General features: G+C 53.8%; 1 protein-coding gene across 3 annotated transcripts in view; it reads left to right on the top strand.

Moving 5' to 3' along the window:
• The window catches only part of HIVEP3 (human immunodeficiency virus type I enhancer binding protein 3), a 515,954-nt gene that overhangs the window by 363,034 nt on the left and 131,788 nt on the right, over positions 1–21,132 (top strand). The window contains exon 1 of one of the 3 annotated variants that reach the window (XM_018042615.1): positions 18,069–18,120. The exons of the other annotated variants lie outside the window; for them this stretch is intronic. The gene's annotated coding sequence lies outside the window, so the exon portion shown is untranslated. Of the gene's footprint in view, positions 1–18,068; positions 18,121–21,132 lie in introns of those variants that run through there. 3 annotated transcript variants of the gene reach the window in all.

The raw sequence follows: 21,132 nt of genomic DNA, 5'->3' as shown, positions 1-21,132 counted from the left end.
AGTGACACCCTGCTGCAGTTAGAGTTTGGAAGATGGAAATTAGAGCACGGGGCCAAGGCCAAGGCCAGAGTGACCCCTTTGTCACTGTGGATCTGTTCAATACTGAGGAGACCCGGTGGGTAGGGGGGTCTCCCCCTCCCCAGGCCAGAGAGGCATGGCCTGGTCTCTGGCCTGCTCTCCAAGGTGGCCTGCAGAGAAATGCTGGTGTCACAGCCGTGACTGTCCAGGCCTGTGTGTGTGCTTCAAGTGTGACAGTCGATGCCTGTTAGAAGGGGACTCAGCAGTCCTGGCCCCTCTCCCTTCACGGCAGCGTCCAGACCTCATCGCCATGAGTATGAGGCCCAGGTGCCAGCCTTTCCGTGAAGTGAGCTGGACTCAAGTCATGATGAGGGCAGCAGGACCAGCCTCAGGTCAGAACCCCAGGGAGATGCTCTGCCCCTGCCCCCCAAGGCACTAAAATAAGACTGTGACAGGTGAGCCGAGGCAAGCCCAGGGCACCCACAGGTCATGTGGCTTATGGTGAGAAAATTAATTCTAGCCCTGGGTGGAACTGGGTTTCCCACATCCTCCCAGAGTGGGGCAGGATGAGCTCAGCGAGGGGCGGGGTTGGACCTTCAGGTGCTGAGCCCAGAGCCTGGGGCTGAGTGGCGCTAGCGGGGAAGAAGGGGCACCCTGGTCTGCAGAGTGCCGGCAGAACATCAGTGCCATGTGGGCTGGTCAGCTCCCTGCCGCTCCAGGGGTGCAGACTGTCCCCCACCCCCACCAGCCCCCTTCCTAAATGCCTGCAACTGGTCTCCGGACCACTAGGAGAAGGTGGGGAGAGACCAGCAACTTTCACTGCAAGTACAGGCCCAAGAGTCCCAAGGCACCCAGCTGGGGAGACAGACTCTGTCTTTTCTCTGTTTGACAGCAGCCACGGTGCCACGGCAGGAGTCCTGGTCTAGGGGTTCTGATACATGAGTCCAAATCCAGGTTCTGCCTCATCCTACTCTGGGACCCTGGGTGTAAACTTAGGTTTCCGGAAGCTTCAGCTTCTCACCCACAAAATGAGGTGGAGTTCTAAGAGGTCCATATCACGGTAACTCTTGGACCGTCCAGAAATGGACGCATGTCAAAGGAATTGGGGAGCGGCTTTGGAGAGGTAAAAAAATTAGTGGGAGAAAAAACAATATCCACCCAGCCTCAAGGATGCCTCCCCTACAAGGATCTTTAACGTTCCAAATGCCTAGCCGTGCCATGAGGTCCCCTAACCAGGATCCTCACGGTCCATCCCTGGTGAAGCATCTTCTCCTGGGTCCTGTACTACAAACACCTTACTTCGTCCCCAGAAATGTCCCTTCCCCCCACTTTTGTTGTTTCTCTCTTTTGATTGCCAGACCCTGATCCCACGAATTCCTCTCTGCCCAGAAATCCAGCCCCAGCAGGAGCAGGGGGCAGGCCCTAGGGTGAGCAGGCACAGAAGCAGGCCTGATGCCTCCACTTTTACCTACCTCCTCTTTGCAATTAGAGATGACCTCTTGGCTGGAGGACTTCGTGATCTGAGCGGGCACAAACACCGGGCATGCAGGGTCTCCGCAGCCCTAGGAACCTGGCCTCGGAGGGGTAGGATAGTTGTCACAGTCACTGTATCCAGGAGACATGGTATGTTCTGGCCCCTCGGGGATGGGTTTTCCCTCGAGGGCTTGGACGGGTGGGGGATGGGTGGGAGACAGTGGCCTTGCTCAGACTGCACGGTGCCTGCTCTGTGGTTGTGGCTCCAGGGAAGAGGTGAGTGGGAGGAGAGGAGCAGGAGCAGGAGGCCACCCTGGGAAGAGGAAACGGCCGAGGCCACATCTCTAGGCCCACAGGAATTCCAAGCCCCTGGCCCAGAGCAGCTCAGCTAATTACAGTTTCCCCCTAGTTGGTGGGAACGAGGCTCCTAGGAGAGCACCAGCCTTGGCCAGCGCTGGCAAAGGAGGGCAAGGTGGAACCGAAGGTGGGGAGGGTCTGGTGGCTGGTGCCTAGGGCATCTTTGTAATCTGACCCCCAGGAAGGACCAGCAAGTACAGCCTCTGTGAGGAGGAGTATCCAGGTCCCAGCGGCCCAGGAGTGCAGCAGACACAGCTGCTTGCCAGGAACCAGCCGTGGGGATCTCGGGGAGTAAACAACCGAAGAGAATTGCCTTGCAAACCACATTCAATGGAAATCTCCCCCACAGTCACATCGCAAAATGCAACCAAAATATTTATTCGGAGCAGCAGTTTTCAGAATTGTTCTTTGGAAGGAGACACAGATTGTCCAGCTTCCCAGACAGCCCAGCCCAAAGGGGCATACCCTACCCTCACTCCAATAAAGCCGACAACCCATTAGATGGGGAATCAGGGTCAATTCAGCCTTTGCAGAGCCCTGGACCATCGTTTCCCACCATCCAGAGTAACTGGAAGCAGCTTAGACCCATGTGGAAGCCATAACCAGGCTCCTTGCCTTGGCGACCTGTCACCACTCAGCTGGAGCTGCCACCGCTATGGACACGTCTGAGTGCCCAGCATGTGAGGAAGGAGACCCATCAGCCAACCTTGTGTCCCCAACAGTTGGCAGCCAGTGGCCAACGTCAGAGGTTCTCCAGATATTGAACTCTAGCTGGGAGGGTCCCACACATGCCTCTCCTCTTTTACCCATGACCAACACTGCTTCTTATAAGTGAGGCATGGAGAACTATCCTTCTAGAAACGACTTCTGGGTGTGCCAGGTTCCGCTGATGTGTGTGAAGGCTCTCCCAGTCAGAAACGCTGTCTGTTTGTCTTGTGTCTCACCATTCCTCATGGCAGCTTTCCACACAGGCATCGCTACCCATAGGGGAGGAAAGGTAAACTCCGAGAGCTCAAGAAACCAGCTCCGGATCACAGTTAGTGCACGCCAAAGCCGCGGTTAGAGCTGAGGTCTGTAACACCCTGTTCCAGTGTCCCTAATGCCCACCGCACCATGGTGCCTCTCTGTTACTGTGTAGGCTTGTTGTGAAGATTGGACAGGATGGCACACATGAGCCATGTTAGAGTGGTACAGAGTTCTTAATGCACGCTCGTCTTCACTACTGCTGTCCTTATCGGAGACTGTTCGTTTGGTACTATGGGATGACTTTGGACCTGGGTGTATTAGGCAGCGTTCTTTCAAACGCAATAGATACAGAATTCCATCTGCCTTAAAAGATAGAGAGTTGGGAGAGAGGAGGAAAGAGATTGGGTATTGCCTGACCGTCTCATTTTACTGGATGGATGAGTGGGTGACATCAGGCATGGCTAGATCCAGGAAGTGATACAATGTCATCAGGTCATCAGACTCCTATTTTCCCTATGTTTCCTGTATTTACTCCTCCTTGTGCTGACCTCAATCGTGTCTGCTGCCTCTGGGCTTCTTGTTCCACGTAGCATGACAGTGGGAGGCTTCTGGCCTTCACTATCCCAGCCGGTGACTCCAGATAGAAACATAACCTTTTCTCCAAGCGGTTACAGGGGGAGGAATCCCAGGGAGGTGGCTCTGACTGGCCCTGCTTGGGTCATCTGACTACTCTTGGTCCAGCAGACAACAGTGTTTGGCCAAGTAGGTAGGCTGCTGCCTGCCATGGACAGGGTGGTGGGGTCCTGTGATGTGGACCCCTGCCAGAATCACGACTGAAGTTGAGGAAGACAGTTCCCTGAGGAGCTCTTACCAGGAGAAAGGGAGGAAAGGATACCAGACAGACACCCAGCAGTGGTGCCTCTTACCCTGGGATTGGAAGAAAGAGCTGAGTTAATAATGTGATACAAAAATGGGAGTCATTCCGCATTGGCACATCCTTTGAATCTTGCCGATTAGGAAACAGGCTCAGAAGCATTCTGTAACCTTGTCACTCTCTCATGGTGAATTTCTGAAACAGACAAGGCTAGAGTCTGGGTCCCCTATTCTTCCACCTCACCCGGCACGGGGAGGAGACTGAGGTCACTGTGACCCTCTCACCATCCCCTGCTGCCCTCAGGCCATGCTGGGAAAACCTGTGGGCCAGCAGCTACCATGGCAGGTTCTGGGGATTTAGTGGTGAGCAGAGTACACCCATCACCCAAATCATGGCACTTATATTTCGGAGAGGGAACTGTCATCAGACAAAAACTTACAGGAATAAAAAGAAGTTACAAATGTTGATACTTGCTGGGCTCTGAAGAGGAAGCATGTGATGCTGAGCAAGCGTATGCAAGGTATGAGAGTACACAGGTGTACTGGACGGACAAGTGGGTGAACATCAGGCATGGCTAGATCCAGGAAGTGATAGCATGTAGAGAGGGTGTATACTTGAACATAGGGTCAGGGAGAGCTTCCCTGGGGAGCTGATGTGCAAGGTAAAATTGGAAGTTTGGAGAGGAGTTAACTGGTAAAGAAGGGATGTTCAGGAAGGACATCCCAGGCAATGGACATGACACATGCAAAGGCCTTGAGGCAGAGGAGACTGAAAGAATACCCCTATGCCTTGTGCAAAGTAAGGGGGAGATGAGGCAACAAGGGCAGGCAGGGTCCCTGAAGGAAGAAACATGGTCTTGGTCTCAAGAGCAAAAGGAAGCCACTGAGAAGATTTAAGCAGGTCAGGTCTGGGGCCCATGAGGGATGTGGATTAGAACATGAGGATGTGGAAGAGAGAACATTCGGTGTTTTGGCGGGAGAAGAGGGATGCCCATGGGAAGATGGATCTCAGAGGGGCCTTCTAGGCAACTCGTGCCCAGAATTGCAAGAACCCTGTGTGCTTAAAAATCAGGTGCAGAGGATGGAAACTCTGGTGGGGAGAAGAGGAATCTTTTTCTAATAAGAGTAGATTAAAGATGAGCAGTTTTCTTTACCTGCTCCCTTCTGCATTTTCATCTGTCAGTGGGTGTACGCTGGGAATCTCCAGGAGGTCTGTGTAATAATCAGTTTTATCATGTTTCCCCAACATATTTGACCATGAGAAGGGCTGAGGGCAAAGACAGTCCCCAGAGATACTTGGAAAGTGACTGATCTGATCCTGAGAGGAGGACACAGCCCTTGTGGCCTGTGGCCAGGTCAGCCTGGGATGAGACAAGTTATAAAGATACCTGGTATCAGGCCATTATAAGAAACCCATCAATAAACAGACCTTTCTGCAGACTTTCCAGAGAGTGCTGAGTATAGGAGAGTGAGGAAGCTCCAGAATGGAGAGTCATACCCTCTCTGCCTCATCCATGAGCCCTTTCTCCTTTTCTCCCTGGTTCCTGCCCTGAGAATTTATTCCACATCCTTAGAATATCCTAAGCCTAAAATCAGCACCCCTAGAGCTAAGCTGGCAGGATGTAAGTATGTGTCCCATTGAAGAGGCTAAAGTGTCAGCTAAATAAATACATCAGCATGAAGGCCTTCACCTACATCCACATAACAATGGTGTGAGTGAGGGATGGAGAAAAGAGAAGGGGTGAGGATGCCCCCTTCCTCTCTGCCCACTGATATGTTTAATGCTCATTTAACAAGCATTTGAAGTGAGACTGGACACAAGGGACCTGGCCGTGCATGAGACAGACTCGGTGCCAGCCCTCTTGATGCTGGGCCAGGCTTGTGTCTGTGTAGCATTTGATTCTCCTGACAAGCCTGCTTCTGGTTAAGCCCTGGCTGGCTTGGGGGAGGTAAGAGTAAGAGTTTAGGACGAGGGCATTGGCCTACTGTCGGAGGGGCCTGGTTCAGGAATGCAACAGTGCACTCTTGGGAGCCTTACCTCGACTCTGCACTTGGGTGTCCTTCTCTGGGGAAGAAAATCAACTCTGCCTTCTAGACAGGGTGAGGCTCCAGGGAGGTGCCACGCTCCTGGCATCCACCACAGTGTGCAGCGGCTTTCCTTTTCATCCTCTCTCTTCTCCCCTAGAACCAGACCTGGCAATTTCTGATGGTCTAATTTTTCCCCTTGAGCATCACAGACCCTCTCCCCCCAGCTCAACACCACGTGCAATTTACAGTCACAACCAAACCTGATATATTTGTATCTGGGGAGTCCCCCAAAACACCCTTCAACTTTAAGCAGCTGACACAATCAGGATTTGCTTTGTGTTTTTTTAACTTGCAGAGTTAAACTGGACCCAGGCGCCCGTTTTTGGTTTGCTTCAAGCAGCGAGGTACAGTGGGACCAGCCCTGGGCGTGTGACAAGGAAATCCAGGCTGCGGTCTGGTTTCCTGCCTGCCAGCTGTGTGGGGCACCCAGCCCTTCTGAGCCTCAGTTTCCCCTCCTGTGAAGTGGGGGTGGGAGAATTGAGTGAGGTACAGAAGCATTTATGAACGGAAACCTCACCTCAGAGTGCCTGTCTCCCCGGCGCTTCACAGCGTCTTCTCAGAAAGCACTTACGGTTTTCCCTCTTGGGAAACTGGCAACCCCTCTGCCTCCTGCCACCTGTGACCACCCATCTGGTCTCTGGGAGACCCCAGCCACTCCCGGCCCAGCTGTTTGGCACTAACTGTCCTGTGGTTAGAGCAACAGGCCGGCCGTTCTGGGAAGCCTCTTTCTCAGGCTGGGATCCTAGGGCAGGACTGAACCCTGTTTGGTGGTGGGAAAGACAGAAGCTGGGGAGGGCCAGCTGCGGAGCTGTTAGGTAAGCGCTGTTTCATGGTTTTCAAACATCTCCAGGTTCACAAAGCTAAACATGTGGTCTGGCCTTACATATTGTGTGTGTGTGTGTGTGTGTGTGTGTGTGTGTGTGTGTGTGTGTGTTCCTAGTACATTTCCTTCTAATTTTTTAAAACCATACGTAACGTCAGGGACATTTAATCCATATGGTTCTGATTCCTTAACACTTAAATCATCCAAATGTTGTTTTGTAGATTCTATTTGCAAATGTCTTTACATAAGCTCTTAACTCCTTCTTTCTCAAGGGCATCAAGGTGGGATCTCTGAGAGAGGCTTCCTTTAATGCCAGCTTTCCATTCTCCACCCAAGTTGGCCAGAGGTCTTGTGACCGCCTATGCTCTGGGCACCGACTGCCCAGGTCCTGCCCTCAGGGCTGGGAGGATGCTGGTGGGAAAGGAAGAAGGACAGACTGGGATCCGTCCCCACCTCCACCACTTCCTGGCTATGTGATCAGCTGCTAGTTCACCTCATCAAAGCTTTTTTTCCTCACCTGCAAAAAGGGATACGTAATAAACATCTGAAAAGGTTGTTAGAGAACTTAGACAAGGACGCACACAATGCCCGTAGCCTGGAGAGCATGGGTTGCCGTCCCGTGTGCCACATTGCATTACTGAGGTTAGAGCAGGCCATGTCAGACCGCAGGGTCCTTCTGTAGGAATCTCAGATGGCAGCACTGGGTGGCAAAGCTGAGTCCAGAGAAACCAAGGGGGAACCTGCCCACGGGACTCGGGGGCTGAGGCAAGGATGGAACAATGACCATAGTGGCCCGAGAGTAGAGGCAGTAAATGATGCCTGGAGAGGCTCAGCCCAGCGCTCAGGTGGGAGTCCGGGAGGGGAGGAGGCACGCCCTGCATTCCCTGCTTAGGTGTGTGAGGGGGAGGTCGTAGAGGAGGACCCTACAGGCCATAACAAAGGGGACAAGGAAGGTGGCCCTCCCAGATTCGGAGGCCCTGGGTTTTGCCCCTGAAGGCTGCCACACTCATCTGTTGGAGCCCAGGCTCCAGAGGCCCCTTCCAAGTCTCTTCCACACGCTCCACACGCAGGCACCAGCCCAATTCCTCAGCCTGGAGTGCAGTCCAGGGTCCCCAACACGCCCGGAATCCCCACTTTCCCCTCCCTCTCTCCCTTGGGTCATTCCCAAACATTCAATGCTCTTTTGAGCTTTTGTTTCTTCACCTGTTTCCCCTGTCATGGTGGCTTTTTCCCCTGATAAATACCTACCCATTCTTCAAAGTCCAACTTAAAAATCACCTCCTCTGAGAAGCCTTTCTGGGAAGATTTGCAAAACAATAGCGCCTTCCTTAGCGCTTTTCCTGGTCTTCGTCTTTCTAGTCTGTATGTACTTGGGCTGAACCCTTGAGGGCCTAAGCTGGGAGCAGTGGGTGGAGGATGTCCAGGAAGCCTCAGGAGGTCGGCAGACCCACACTTGATGCACCTGCTGGGAGGCAGCCTGGAAATCCAAGATGGCATCACAGGACCCCACGGCTGTCGGTGTGTGACGTGAGACCAGCAGGAGGACACAGACGCCCTGGTGCGGCGTAGCTCCTGGGGCCTCCCCATGGCAAGGGCCCATTGGCCAGCTCTGATCTGGACGCCACCCATGTCTGTACCTATAGAACAGAATTTGTTTCTCTGGCAATTCCAGACGGAGTGAATCCCAGACAGAGCTGAGTCTCCGGGACAGAAGAGCAGATGCTCCATCTAAAATTAGGCTGCTGACTGCGACTCCCATCTAGGCTGCATGCATGGATCTGCTTCTTACATCTGTCATTGTGTAGTGGAGGCAAAGCGGAGCCCCTGCCTCCCCGTCGAGGCTGAGTGGCGACGTGACAGCCAGCCAGGGGCCAGCACCGTCCAGTCTGCCTGGAGTGCTTCCCGCCCCTTCGCTGGTTGACTCCTCCCACATCCCCTGAGAGGGCTGTGTCCCCTCGCAAACAGCCCTCAGGAGCTGGGTCTCTCTGACTTTGGTTCTGAATGCTTCCCCTAGGAGGTTAACCTGTCCAGTACCATCCCCACCAGGGAGAATCCAAGCTGCTCTGGAACCCAACATCAAATTCCAGCAGCAAGAAGACAGGCCTATAGGGATGATGCAAGTAAAGTCACCAGCTGTCTGGCTGAAGCCGAGGAAGGTGATAATCAAGGAAAACCTCTTTGGGCCTCTTCTTTGTTGTTCCCTCCTCCTTACAGACATCCTCAAACCCTTTCATTGCCATCCCAAGCTGGGTCCTGCTCTCTGGGAAGAGGGGTAACCATTGGAAACCTGCTGAGGGGGCCCAGCCCCCAGCCATAGCCTTTATTTCTCCAAAAGCTAGAGTTCTCACAGTGGCCTACAAGGCCTCATATATGCCTGGCGCTCTCTCACCTCAGAGTCTGCTTTGGCTGTTCTCTTTGCCTGTAAAGATCTTCCCCCAATATCTACAGGACTCAGCCTTCACCTGCTTCAAGTCATTGCTCAAACGCCACCGTCTCAATGAGGCTTACTCTAACTACTCTATTTAAATTCATGGCCCATCTCCACCCCTGCATTCCTGATTCCCTAAGTCTGTTCTACCTTGTACTTTCCATAGTGTATGCTTCCTGCTAGCATGTTATATGACTCACTTATTTATTCGGTTTCTTTATTGTCTGGCTCTTCCTTCTAGAATGTAAGCTCTACAGAGCAGGGCTGTTCGTCTGTTTTGTTCACCGAGGTACTTATTCTCAAGTCCCCAGAATAGGGCCTAGCCTGTATTAGGTGTTCACTGAGCATCTGTTAGAGGCTGCATGTGTTCAGATGAGGCAGTGGCACCTGGACCCAGGGCTGCATCCTTCCTTGGCCCTCTGCTGCTGGGGTACCTCTAGGCCCTCTTTGGGCCTCCATTTGCTCATCCAGCAACAGGGGTTGATGGTCCCTCTCCTGCCTCTTGTAGAGCCTTGGCCATGACATAAAGGACCAGGTGTGATTGTGCCCAAATCTATCAAAAGTTACCCAGCAGACCCTGATCCTTGGAAAGATGGAAGGCAGGAGGAGAAGGGGACAACAGAAGATGAGATGGTTGGATGGCATCACAACTCGATGGACATGAGTTTGAGCGAGCTCTGGGAGTTGGTGATTGACAGGGAAGCCTGACATGCAGCAGTCCATGGGATCACAAAGAGTCGGACATGATTGAGTGACTGAACTGACCTGACCAAAATCAGTGTAAGGTATCTGTTTTGTTCAGCTAGTACACGGAGAACCCACTGGGCTCTAGGCCCGTACTGAGTGCTGGGAGTCCCCAGAGGAGTGCCAGCTTGTATCCCCAGCTGCAAAGAAGCTCTCCTAGGCTAATGAGGCCAACTCCAACGTGAGGAAGATAGGAAATGCCCATTATTAGAGAGCTGTTGGACAAAGAGAAGCAATTGTGGGACCCTCCTGAGATTTGGGAAATTTATACCTTCACCTTCTATAGTAGTTAGAGTTCTGTAGAGAATCAGAAAATAAGATATACACACACATATACACACATATATATATATATATATCAGAAATAGTGTGGCTCAAAGGGTAAATAATCTGCCTGCAAAGCAGGAGACCAGGTTCAATCCCTGGGTCAGGAAGATTGCCTGGAGAAGGAAATGGCAATCCACTCCAGTACTTTTGCCTGGAGAATTCCATGGACAGAGGAGCCTGGCAGGCTGCAGTCCATGGGATCGAAGAGCCAGACACAAATGACTGAGGGAGCAACTTTCTTTCATATAAAGTTCAGACATACAAGAGAGAGACTGAGACTTATTATAAGGATTGACTGTGATTATGAACACTGAGGAGTCCCAAGATCTGCTGTTGGCAACTTGGAGACCCAGGAGAGCTGCTGGTATAAGTTTCAGTCTGAAAGCCTCTAGGCTGGAGACTCAAAAAGAGCTGATGTTTCAGTCTAAGTCCAAAGGCTGGAGGAAACCAGTGTCCCATTTCAATCAGTCGGGCAGCCAAGGAGTTCCCTCTTCCTCAGCCTTTTTGTTCTATTCAGATTTTCAATGGATTGAATGAGGCCCCCCACATTGGAGAGGACAACCTGCTCCACCCAGTCTGTTGAGTTGAATGTTAATCTCATCCAGAAAGAGCCTTATAGAAACACCCTGATGTTCGGCCAAATTCTGGGCACCCCAGAATTTGATGGCCCAGCCAATCTAACACATAAAATTAACCATCCCATCATCCTCCCCACTTCCAGATCGCTGTTGACCATTCACCCCAAGCTCAGAACCAGCCACCAAATCCACGTGCCCACCTTTCCTTCCCCAGGTCCCCAGCTCTTCCGGTCTGCCGCCCTTGAAGACGCTGCCTCTGCTCCCACACTCCCCTGACTCGGCTCCTTCTATGTGGCACCCACCAGGTGCCCCAGGATACTTGCTGGGATTCTCATCCAGTCAGATTCAGGGTAGGGTTGAGAGTGGACTGCACAAAGTCAACAGGAAGTCCTGGCGGGGGACAGTCCTCAGAGGGCTCATTTTCAGGCTGGAAGGAGCATGGCTGATTGCTTTAAAAGTCTGGAGCTCTCAAGGGATCAGCAGGGCTCTGTCCACACACCCAGGCAGAACAGAAGATGCTGCCGTGTTCCCCAGTTCTGGGAGGTGTGGAAGGAAGCCATCCAGGTGCTGTATGTCAAGCACTGCCAGGCATAGACCCCTGGAGCTCTTCCAACCTAGTTGGGGCATGAGACACAAATGCTTTGTTATTATGTGATAGATACTCTGATGATGCGTGCAAAGCAAGTTACAGGAACATTGAGGGAGGTGGTCTTTTAATTCTACTGAAGGTAGGAGCTGGTCAGAAAAAAAAAATTAAAAAATAGAACATTTGAAGGAAGCCTTATAGGAGGAGTTCGCTAAATAGTCAAGGAGAGTTAATAGGACAGCTGAGGGGGAAGGGTGGATGGCAGTCTAGGGGAGGAAGGAAGGGCATTCCAGACAGAGGGAACAGTATGAGCCAAGGCATGGGATGTGAAAATTCCTGTTGCATTTCCGGAACTAGTGAATGACCTAGACCAGGAAAGGCTCTCCTTGCAGAAGGACTCCAAGACCAAAGGATGGAGGTTTGGGGTTCTCACCACCTGCCCTGAGAGATCAGAAAGACCACAGCGGGAGGGAGCCTGAACAGGGGTGAAGTGAGACCATTGCTAGATTTCTTTATAGTTGTTAGTGGAGGCTTTCAGGACAGGCCCCACTCTTTCTTATACGCAGCTCTTTCCCATCCCTTCTGCACCATCCATTGCTTTTATTCACTGTTATTGCAATTATTTTCTGAGTGTGCAAGTCCTCTCGGGAACCAGATGGCAGAGGCGTAAGCTCCATCAGACCTCACTGGTCCTGCCTGGGGGGTTCTTCTTGACCACCCCCTGCCCATCCTCAGGCTCTCAGACTCTGCTGGCCATATAGGGTGGATAAAATTCACACAAGGGGAGATGTTTTTATGGCATCCCAGAACTTCCCTTTTCTTCTTGCTGCTCCTGAAACTTTTTCTTGTCAGATCTGTTACGGTTTATCTTGTCTTAATGTTTATGGGGCCTGATTAAATTCTCATTTCCTCCCTTCCCTCACTTTATGAGCTACTATCAATGACTGAGTCTCATGCATCAGGATACCCTCCAAAGAGCTTGAATGGAGGTGGTGGGAGGGGCTCCCTTTACTGAGCATCTACTACAGCCAGCTGCTTGATACTCAGAATGCACTGACTCCTTTAATTTCATCAGCTCTCATTTGCTCTTCATGATCCTTCCCTGAGATGCGTTATCCTCCCCATTTTACAGCTGTGAAAACTGAGACTCAGGGGAGTTAAGCAGCTAGTAAGTGTCAGAGCCAGGACCTGCACACAGGCTGTCTTAATCCAAGCCTCAGAAGCTGATGCTCTCCTGATGTACCTCCCACTGGCAGACATGAAGCCATACTCAGAGTAAATAGTGCTTCTTATTGGTGATCTTGCAAGTCGGCCCCTAGGCTTGGGGAAAACCTGTTCTCACAGCTGCCAGGGGGAGTGACTAATCTGATTTCCTGGAACCAAAGGCCCCCCCCTCCCCACCTGGGATTCAGTGGGCCCGGCGGGAGTCCCCAGAAATGCTGGTGGAAAGCCAGAATGAGGCAGACCTGGGGTTCAGATTGAGCCAGAGCCTCAGTCTGAAGTGTAGGAAAAGAGGACATTTTTGTCATCTGGGGGAGACTGGTCAGTGGCCTGGAGGCCATGTGGCCTCTTGTAGTTGCCTACTGGACAGGATGGCCAGTGGCACAGAAGTCTACCCTGGGCGTGCTCTGCATACCTGTGACATTCCCGACACCGAATAAGACGTGGTTGTGCATGGAGTTGCAGAAACTAAAGGGGCAACAGATACATCATTGCAATGACTGCACATAATGGGGCACAAGCCAGAACATCTGTTCCAAATGCTGGAGATTCACGGAGAAGGAAGCAGCCAATGCCACCTGGAGGACCCAGGAGGCTTTCACAAGGGAAGTGGCCTCTGAGCTGACCTGGAAGGCTGGATGGGAGCCAGCCAGGCAATATGAATGAGGGGAACAGTACTGAGGACTGAATGCTCAAAATGCACTCGGCAGGTTCAGAAACAGTGAGCAGTTCTGTATGATGGGAGCATGGGGGTTGTGCAGAAAGAGGGAGGCTTGGGCAGGTGAACTGAAGCTGTTAAAAGAGGCGCTAATAGACAGGGTAAGTTAGCTGAACAGGTACCCACTTGAATTTGTCTTAGAGAGTTCTGCCTATGTGGAGAACGGATGCAGAGGGCAGGGGGAGGGCAGGAGATGGGCAGGGGGACTGGGCAGAAGGCTGTTGTAACTGGGAGGTGATGGTAGCCTGGACTGGGGCAGCAAGAATGGAGAAGGGATTCTGGTTCAGGCTTGGGATGATGGGTGTCCCCACTGGTGAAGATAAACAATAAGGGAGGAGCAGGATTCTGGGTCACAATATAAAGCAACCGTTACTTCCATTTATTAAGCACCTGCTAGGTGCTGGGTACTCCACCAAGAGCTCCATTGAGGTTTCTTGTCACATCTTCACAGCAGTTCTTTAGGATAAGGAAGTCAAAATCAGTAACATCATGTAACATGCCCAAGATCGCACAGTGAGTGTGGCTGGGAGCTGAAGCCAGATCCATGTGGCTCTGAGGCCCATGCTGTTACCCACAGCATCAGATGAAGGATGAAATGAATGCCTGACCGAGACAGGAAGCCAGAAACACAGCTCTCAGGCTGGGAAGGGAGGTTGGGGCTGAGTTCTCTGGGACCCCTGGAGGTGATCTCCGTAAACGGTAAGAGTCCCTCAGCCTCTGTACTAGGAGAGAGATGGCTACCTCTGTGAGAAGTGAGGACTGATGTAACAGATCTATCAAGAGAGCACCCGGCAAACACACACACACACCCCAACAAACAGTAAAACGACACAAAGCATGCGAGTCCAGGGACTCAGAGCCATGGAGGAAAGGAGGTGAAGGGGTGGCTGGTAAGTAAGTGCAAAACCCAAACATAAAGTACCTGGAGAGCCTACTGGGCAGGTTGCTTAGCTCCACCTTGAAAGCTCTCCCAAGACCATGGCGGTCCCCAACCTTTTGGAATCGTGGTGTGTTCCAAAACTGTATCTGTAATTTGGTTGTTAGGAGTTGGAAGGAAAATTTCACAGAGACAGCCTCTTAGATGACAGATCCGATGCCAACCATCTCCTCTGCTCCAATCTCTTTTAGTCTATAAATTCTCTACAGCGTGATATTGGCTTCACAGCAGAACCAAGCCCAGTGTGTGTGTGTGTGTGTGTGTGTGTGTGTGTGTGTGTGTGTGTGTGTGTAGTGTACTGTTTCTATGGAAACAAGCATTCAGCAATCTAGCCTGGGACACCTGGACCACAATCTCCCTGAATTGTAGCCCCAGAAGTAGAATAAATCTTATCTCTCACCTCATATGCCCCTGCTCTGCCCCAGGCTTGGCAAACAGTGCTGTAGCATTTAGCAAGTTGCACTGGGATGATCTGTTTACCTGCTAGTCTCCATCCTTGGATGGAGCTCCTAGCACACAGGTTTGTGTGAGTGTTGCACGTTCCCAGAACAGAGAAGGAGCCTGATTCATGTTTGAGGAATGAAGGAATGTAGGAAAGCCCCCAGGGCCAAGCTCTGGGGATTTCTCAAGACCTGGCCCAGCTATATGCAGGGGAAGGGCTGACAGGAAGGAACTGGCACCTGGCACCACCTGCCTTCTCACCTGGGGCCCGTCCAGCTGCAAGGTGGGAAAGGTGCCTGGGGCCCCAGGGTAGGGGTGATGGCTCACGGAGCAGAGTTGGGCTCAGGCTTCTTGCCTTGAAGCAGCGCTGCCTGCCTGCATCCCATATCCCTGAGCTCTGAGGCTGGAGCCTCGAAGGCCTTCTGGCCTTTGGTGAGAACTGGCACCGAACTGGGATGGAGGCTGAATCTCAAGACAGGAAATTGGGAGCTTTGGATGAAGGAGAAGCTGAGTGAGGGCTTCTGGGTCGACACTCCTGGCTTGGAGGATGGCTACCAGCTGGGAAGTGTGACCTAGGGGGTAAAAAGCAGGGTCTTTGGGGGGAGTTCCAGAAAATCCAGAGTGACTGTGTCTGGCACAACGAAAGGACTCAATAAAACACTTTTCTCATGCCTTCCTTTCTACTTTGCTATAGCCAGTCTGGACTGTATGTTTGAAGGTTGGGATGGGAATGTCCCAGCCTGCCTCGATGGGGCGGTGCAGAAGTTTACTGAGAGAAGGGCGGGGAAGACAAATCCCAAGCCACAGAAAGTTGGAACAAAGGAGCAGTCCAAGGAAAGGGCCTTGGCAGGGCAGCCTCTGCAGGGCTGGCACACCGGCCCACTTCCTAAGCATCCAGTCCAGTCTGAGGACCCACCTAGCCAGGACCCTAGCCAGGGCCCCTGAACCTCAGTTGCAGCTCTGAATTGGATCATTCTGCCGCTCCTATGGTTAGTTTATCTTTCCATTTGCTTCCCTCCACCCCCCAGGATCATTCATTCACTTAACAAACGTTTGTAGACCTCTTAGTCTTGGCAGGAGAGAAGAACCAAGATGGAAAGTTCTTGGCAGCTTCCAGACTGGAAAGAGAGAAGCTCTGTCTCAGCTGACTGCAGCTTGGGGTGATGGGCACGTCTTTAGAGGCAGGAAGCATTGAGCTGCCAGTGGCAACAAAGAAGGGTGACTAAATCCACTGGGAGCTTGCGGTGGGGTCAGGGCCACCCCTCAAAGGTGGAGAGGATACTCATCCTGGGGTAGGAACAAGCCTGTCACCTGAGCCTTTCTGCCTATGACAAAATGTCACCCCTCCAGGCATATGAATTATAACAAGACACCCACTTGCTCCCACCTGGAGTTGCTCCCAGCCAGAGACAGTAAGCTGGGCAGAGAGGGAAGGACAGGAGTGGAGTGAGAGGGAAAGGTCTTATTCCACGGGGTACCCTGTCTCACTTGCTCTAATTAAGAGGAAGACTATATCAAAGGCAGGCTTGATTTGGGGTGTAAAGGACACAGGACTGATAGAGAGGGCATTTCAGACAGAGGAAAATCTATGCAAAGCCCTCTCCAAAAGTGAATGCTGGTGGAAGTTCGAAGAGAGTGTTGGAAAAGGACGTGGAGGGTTGAACCACGGGAGGTGCAGCTGGTTGAGGGGCCTTGCGTGCCAGATCAGAGTGTGGTCCTTCCCTTTGGAGCTTTGTCAGAAACAGGATGACCCAATTGGAGCTGAGATGGAGCTCTGGGCGCTACTGGAAGATGGGGGATGGGGCACTGAAGTGGCCGGTGATCAACAGAACAGCTGGGAGCCTTGGCAACAGGCCAGCGGGTGTGCAGTTGTATGCATGAGTGCGCAGGCACAGTGAATGTCCAGCTGTGATCACACCTCCCTCCACCCCCTGCAAGCTATGGCCTTGTGGTTTCCTTCTGCAGGCACCTAGGAGTGAGGTTCCCCTGTGGAAGCTGCCATCCCTCTACTAAAGCTGGTGGTCTGGGAGGGGCTTGTTTGCTCTACCCTGGCTTTGGAGGGAGGGAAGAGGCTCTGCTGAAAGCTGCTGTATGAGGAAGGCACAGAAATCCCCAGAGCCACTAGCTTGTCCCCTGGGCCTAGAGGAAGCCCACTCCCTGTGACAGGCAGGGCCTTGAATTTAGGCCATCACTTCAGAGCCAGAGGAAGCCTGGAGCCTCCAAGGCCTTTTTGGAAGCCCTGATCAGCTTCGCCCAGGTCAGCTTGTCAGTCACCCTGTGGGTCCTTGAACTTCTGTGACCTGGAGAGGGAGTGCCTCTTCAGCTGGCACTCCAGGCACTCAGTTGTCCTGACTTTGGTCCCAGGCCCCACAACGTATTCCCAGGCAGCAGAGGCCAGCCCTGGAGCCAGTCAAGCCCCGGGTCAGCCCAGGTTCAGCAGAGTTGACCTCCTGCAAGTCACCTGACAAGTCAGAACCTCAGTGTGCCGCGTCTGTAAAATACAGATCCTGGTGGCCAGTTTTGCTCCCTCGGGAAGCAGGCCAGTGGGGGCCCTGGTGGGCGCTGGTGCAAAGGTAGACCAGAGCGACTCAGGTCCCAAGCCTTGGAATCCGATCTCTTCTGCCAAGTCAGGCCACTGGGAAGCCCCGGGGAGCCCCCATCCCCACCCCCACCCCCAGGCTGGAGCCCAGGGAGCCCGGCCAGGCCCGCCCCGCCCAGCACTCGCGAAGGCATATTCCCGCCTTGGGAGGCACGGGCTTCCCGGAGCCGGGCTGGCACCCGGGAGCAGGCGGGGACCCGGCACATTGGAGACGGCGATGGACGCCCGCCGGGCCGGGTGCAGCCGAGACGGGGCCCGGAGGGGCACGGCCCCGGCGGCGGCGACGACCGGGGTTCCCTGACTGCCCTTCCCGGAGGGCCCGGGAGGAAATGACAGCGCGGGAGCCGGGGCGGGCGCGGAGGGAGGGGCGGCGCCCGGAGTGACACGGCCTGTCACCGCGGAGGCCGCTGCACAGACCCTCCCCGCGGCCGCCGGGAGCCGGGGATTCCCCAGACGCAGACCCTCCCGGGCAGCAGCCTGCCCGACCGCCCTCCTGGACCCGGCCGCGCCGGGACCCCAAAGCGGCCGACAGTGAAGCCGGGTACGCCAGGGCCGAGCCGGCCGGAGAGGCGCCCGCTGCGGGCGCCGGGGTCCCCCGGGCTCGGCGACAGGAAACTCTGGGGAGTGAATGGAAAGAAGTGGGTGGTCCGGCCCCTGCGACTTCCCCTGACATCACTGCCCAAATAAGGAGCTTCCAAGCGGCCGCGGGGCGGCCCGGAGCCGCGCCCGCCGCCGGCGCCCGCCCGCCAGCCCGCCCCGCGCCCACCCCGCGCCGCGTGGGCCGCCAGCGAGAGCCCCGGGCACCGCCGGGCGGAGCCGAGCCGGGCGGAGCCGAGCGAGCGGGCGCTGCCGAGCCGCGCGGAGGCCGGGCGCGCAGCCCAGCGCAGCCCAGACCAGCCCAGCGCAGCGCAGCCCGGAGCCGCGGAGTCGCGGCCGCCCGCAGGTAAGCAGCGAGCGCCCGCGCCCCCCATCCCGCCGCGGCCTGGCAGCCGGGAGCCGGGCACCGCCAAGCGCGTCAGCAGCCCGACCGGCCCGCATCGGGGCCACCCTCGGAAGCGGAGCGGGTGAGAGAGGGCTGGGCGCGGGCGCGTGCAGGAGCGCGTCGGGCCAACTCCCCGGACCTCCGGGACTCCTCCGCAGCCTGGGGTTGCCTGGTGCACGCGCTCTTCGCCTGCGTTTCCCAGACGCGACTTCTGTCATCAACCCGGGGTGACACCAGCGTTCCCGCGTTCACACTTCTCGCGCACACCAGCGCCTGGCACAGCCTCACTCGGCCCCTGTGCCCAGAGCAGCCCCGCAGCCTGCCCCGCCTCTCGGGCCTCTCACTGCCGGACAAGGCGGGACAAGGCACCCCGGTGTGAACCGCTGAATGGCTTTGGCCGTCCTGGCCACGCTTCCCCCTGGAGGCGCTGGCAGTTTCAGACTGTCAGAGCAGATCGGACTTGGGCTTCTCCGGCTTATGGGAGTGAGTGAAATTAGCATTGATCTGGCTCTTCTTGCCCTCTTGCAGAGTGGCACCTGGCGCGGGGGGTGTACAGCCCTGAGGGGAATGTACCTGGCATGGTGGGGAGGGTGTGGCCACCGGCAGGGAGTGACTCCCGGCCTCCCAGCCTGGGTGTTTCCAGAGCGGCTCTCATTCCTTGGGCTTTTCTGTGAGCGCCCTGCCCACCCCTCTCAACCAGGACCCGCTGCCTGGGATCCTGGACAGCAGCGGTGGCTGCTGCAGAACAGGTGCAGGGTGTCAGCCTCGGCTCTGGCAGGGGCTCTGCAAAGTGGCTACAACTGCTTACCTATAAAATGTAGGACGTATTTATTGACAGCTTGATTAAGGTCATAGGGAAAAATGATAAAGGCAAGTACTGGGTCCATCATTTAGTGGCTCTGGGCAGATTCCTTAATCTCTTTCAGGCTGCATTGTATCATCTGCAAAATGGGGATGAAGGTCCTCAGTGGAATGTTGTCAGGGAAGACTGAGATCATATAAGTGGAAATGTTCTGTAGATATAAAGCCTTGTGTACAAGCCAGTTGCTGTGGTTTGGATGATTCTGGGCTGATATTTGCCATGGCTGTGCTCTCTGATTTAGGGAGACTGAACACCATTTCTGTTGTGTCATCTGCAAGAAAGGGGGCATTTGAGAAATGTCCCATGTGCCTGCTAGCAGATCCCGCAAAGTAGGTTCTGTGGAACATTAGTTCTAAAAGTTGTGCCACGAGTTAGGTTTCCCCGTGCTAGTAAGTCCGGCAAATTCTGCAAGCTCTCTATAACCCTGCTAGCCAGTCACAATCCATACTGGCAAGTTGAAGGCTCTGAGAAGTGCTGCAATAAAAGAACCTGTTTAGCTTTGTCAGACCCAGCATTCCTCTGGTTGATCCTGTTGCTCTTTTCGGGTCACACATGCTCTCCCAGGAAACAGTGCTTCTGTAGCTACCCGTAGATATGATGTGTTTTCATCCAGTCGCTGAGCTCTACTTGCCTTCTTGAGTGAAGAGTAAACAGAGGCCCAGAGGAGCTGAGTGCCTTACCTGAGATCACAGCCTAACAGTGACCCAAGATTACCCAGTAATCTAGCAGTAGAGCAGGCCACAAAACCCAGACTCCTAATCCGATGCTCTCATTCCATTCAGTTATGGCCAGAAGTTGACTATTCTCTTCTGAAACCAGTCTTGCTGCTTGATGTGGACCCTCTGTGGAATATATTTGACAAACATAGAGACTTAAATGGATTTGATGATGATCGGGTCCCTACTATGCGTCATTTGCAGGGTGGAGGGGCGATCTTGAGCAGGTAAAGTTCTACCAGATGTGGAAACTGTGCTGAAGAGTAATGGTACCAGAGTACACACACACACACACACACACACACACACACACACACACACACACACACACACACACACACATGTTTACTCTCACATACTCAACCCATCCACACACTTACATACTTGACCCCATATACTATGGTAACCCACTCCAGTACGCTTGCCTAGAAAATCCCATGGATGGAGTAGCCTGGTGCAGGCTACTCTGTCCATGGGGTCACAAAGAGTCGGACACGACTGAGCGACTTCACTTCACTCACTCACTCACACATGTGCCACTGCACATGAATACACACCCTCACTCACCGGTCTCACCTCCCTCACATCCACTCCTGTCCATGCTGTCACGTGTAGCCATCCTGCTGTGCTCCAGGCTGCAGCCAGGAGGCACCTGTGGCAATGGGCATGTGCCCTTGTCCTTATGCCCCCAAAGCTGGGGTGGTGGGGGCTTGCCTGGCACCAGCTCCCCAAGATGAGTACTGTATTGAGCACATGGGAGGCCCTGGCAAGGCCAGTCTCTTTGCATTTCCCCAGTGTTTTCTCGTTTCTCCTGTTTTCTGCCATACTTCCCCCCCACCCCCGCCACTTTCCTTCGGTCAGCTATTGTCTGGTCACACATGATGTGACCAAAACAGCTCTGCCTTCTATTGTGTCGATTGTTTTAATCAACTGTCAAAGCTTGATTAGGGCAAGGGCTTTGTCTCAGCTGGATTGGAATCCCCAGCTCCTAGGAGAATGCCTGGCACGGAGGAGACGTTCAATAAGCATTTAGTGAATGAGTGAGTGAGTGGGTGAGCAAGCGCGTGAAGGACTGCTGGCTGCTAGAATGCCGGTGACCCAGGCTGGTGTCCAGGGGGACTCGCTGAGCATGTTTGCTAAGTGCCTACTGGGACCTGGGCACCATTCTGGGGACTAAGACAATGAAAGTGAGTGAATCCTCTGTTCATGGAGCTTGCATTCCAGTGGGAAGAGAGAATGAATAGTCATGGACAAGATAATACACACCGTGAAGACACGGTGAAGACAGGGCTGTGTGATGGGGAGCGTCAGGGAGGAACTGGGAAAACCAAAGCTGGGGTCTAGGACATCCTCTCTGAGGAGCTAACCTGAGACCTGAATCATGAACGTGTGATG

This window comes from Capra hircus, chromosome 3 (assembly GCF_001704415.2).
Source record: "Capra hircus breed San Clemente chromosome 3, ASM170441v1, whole genome shotgun sequence".
In the NCBI taxonomy this organism is placed as follows: Eukaryota; Metazoa; Chordata; class Mammalia; order Artiodactyla; family Bovidae; genus Capra; species Capra hircus.
This window is presented reverse-complemented; position numbering and strand designations above follow the sequence as displayed.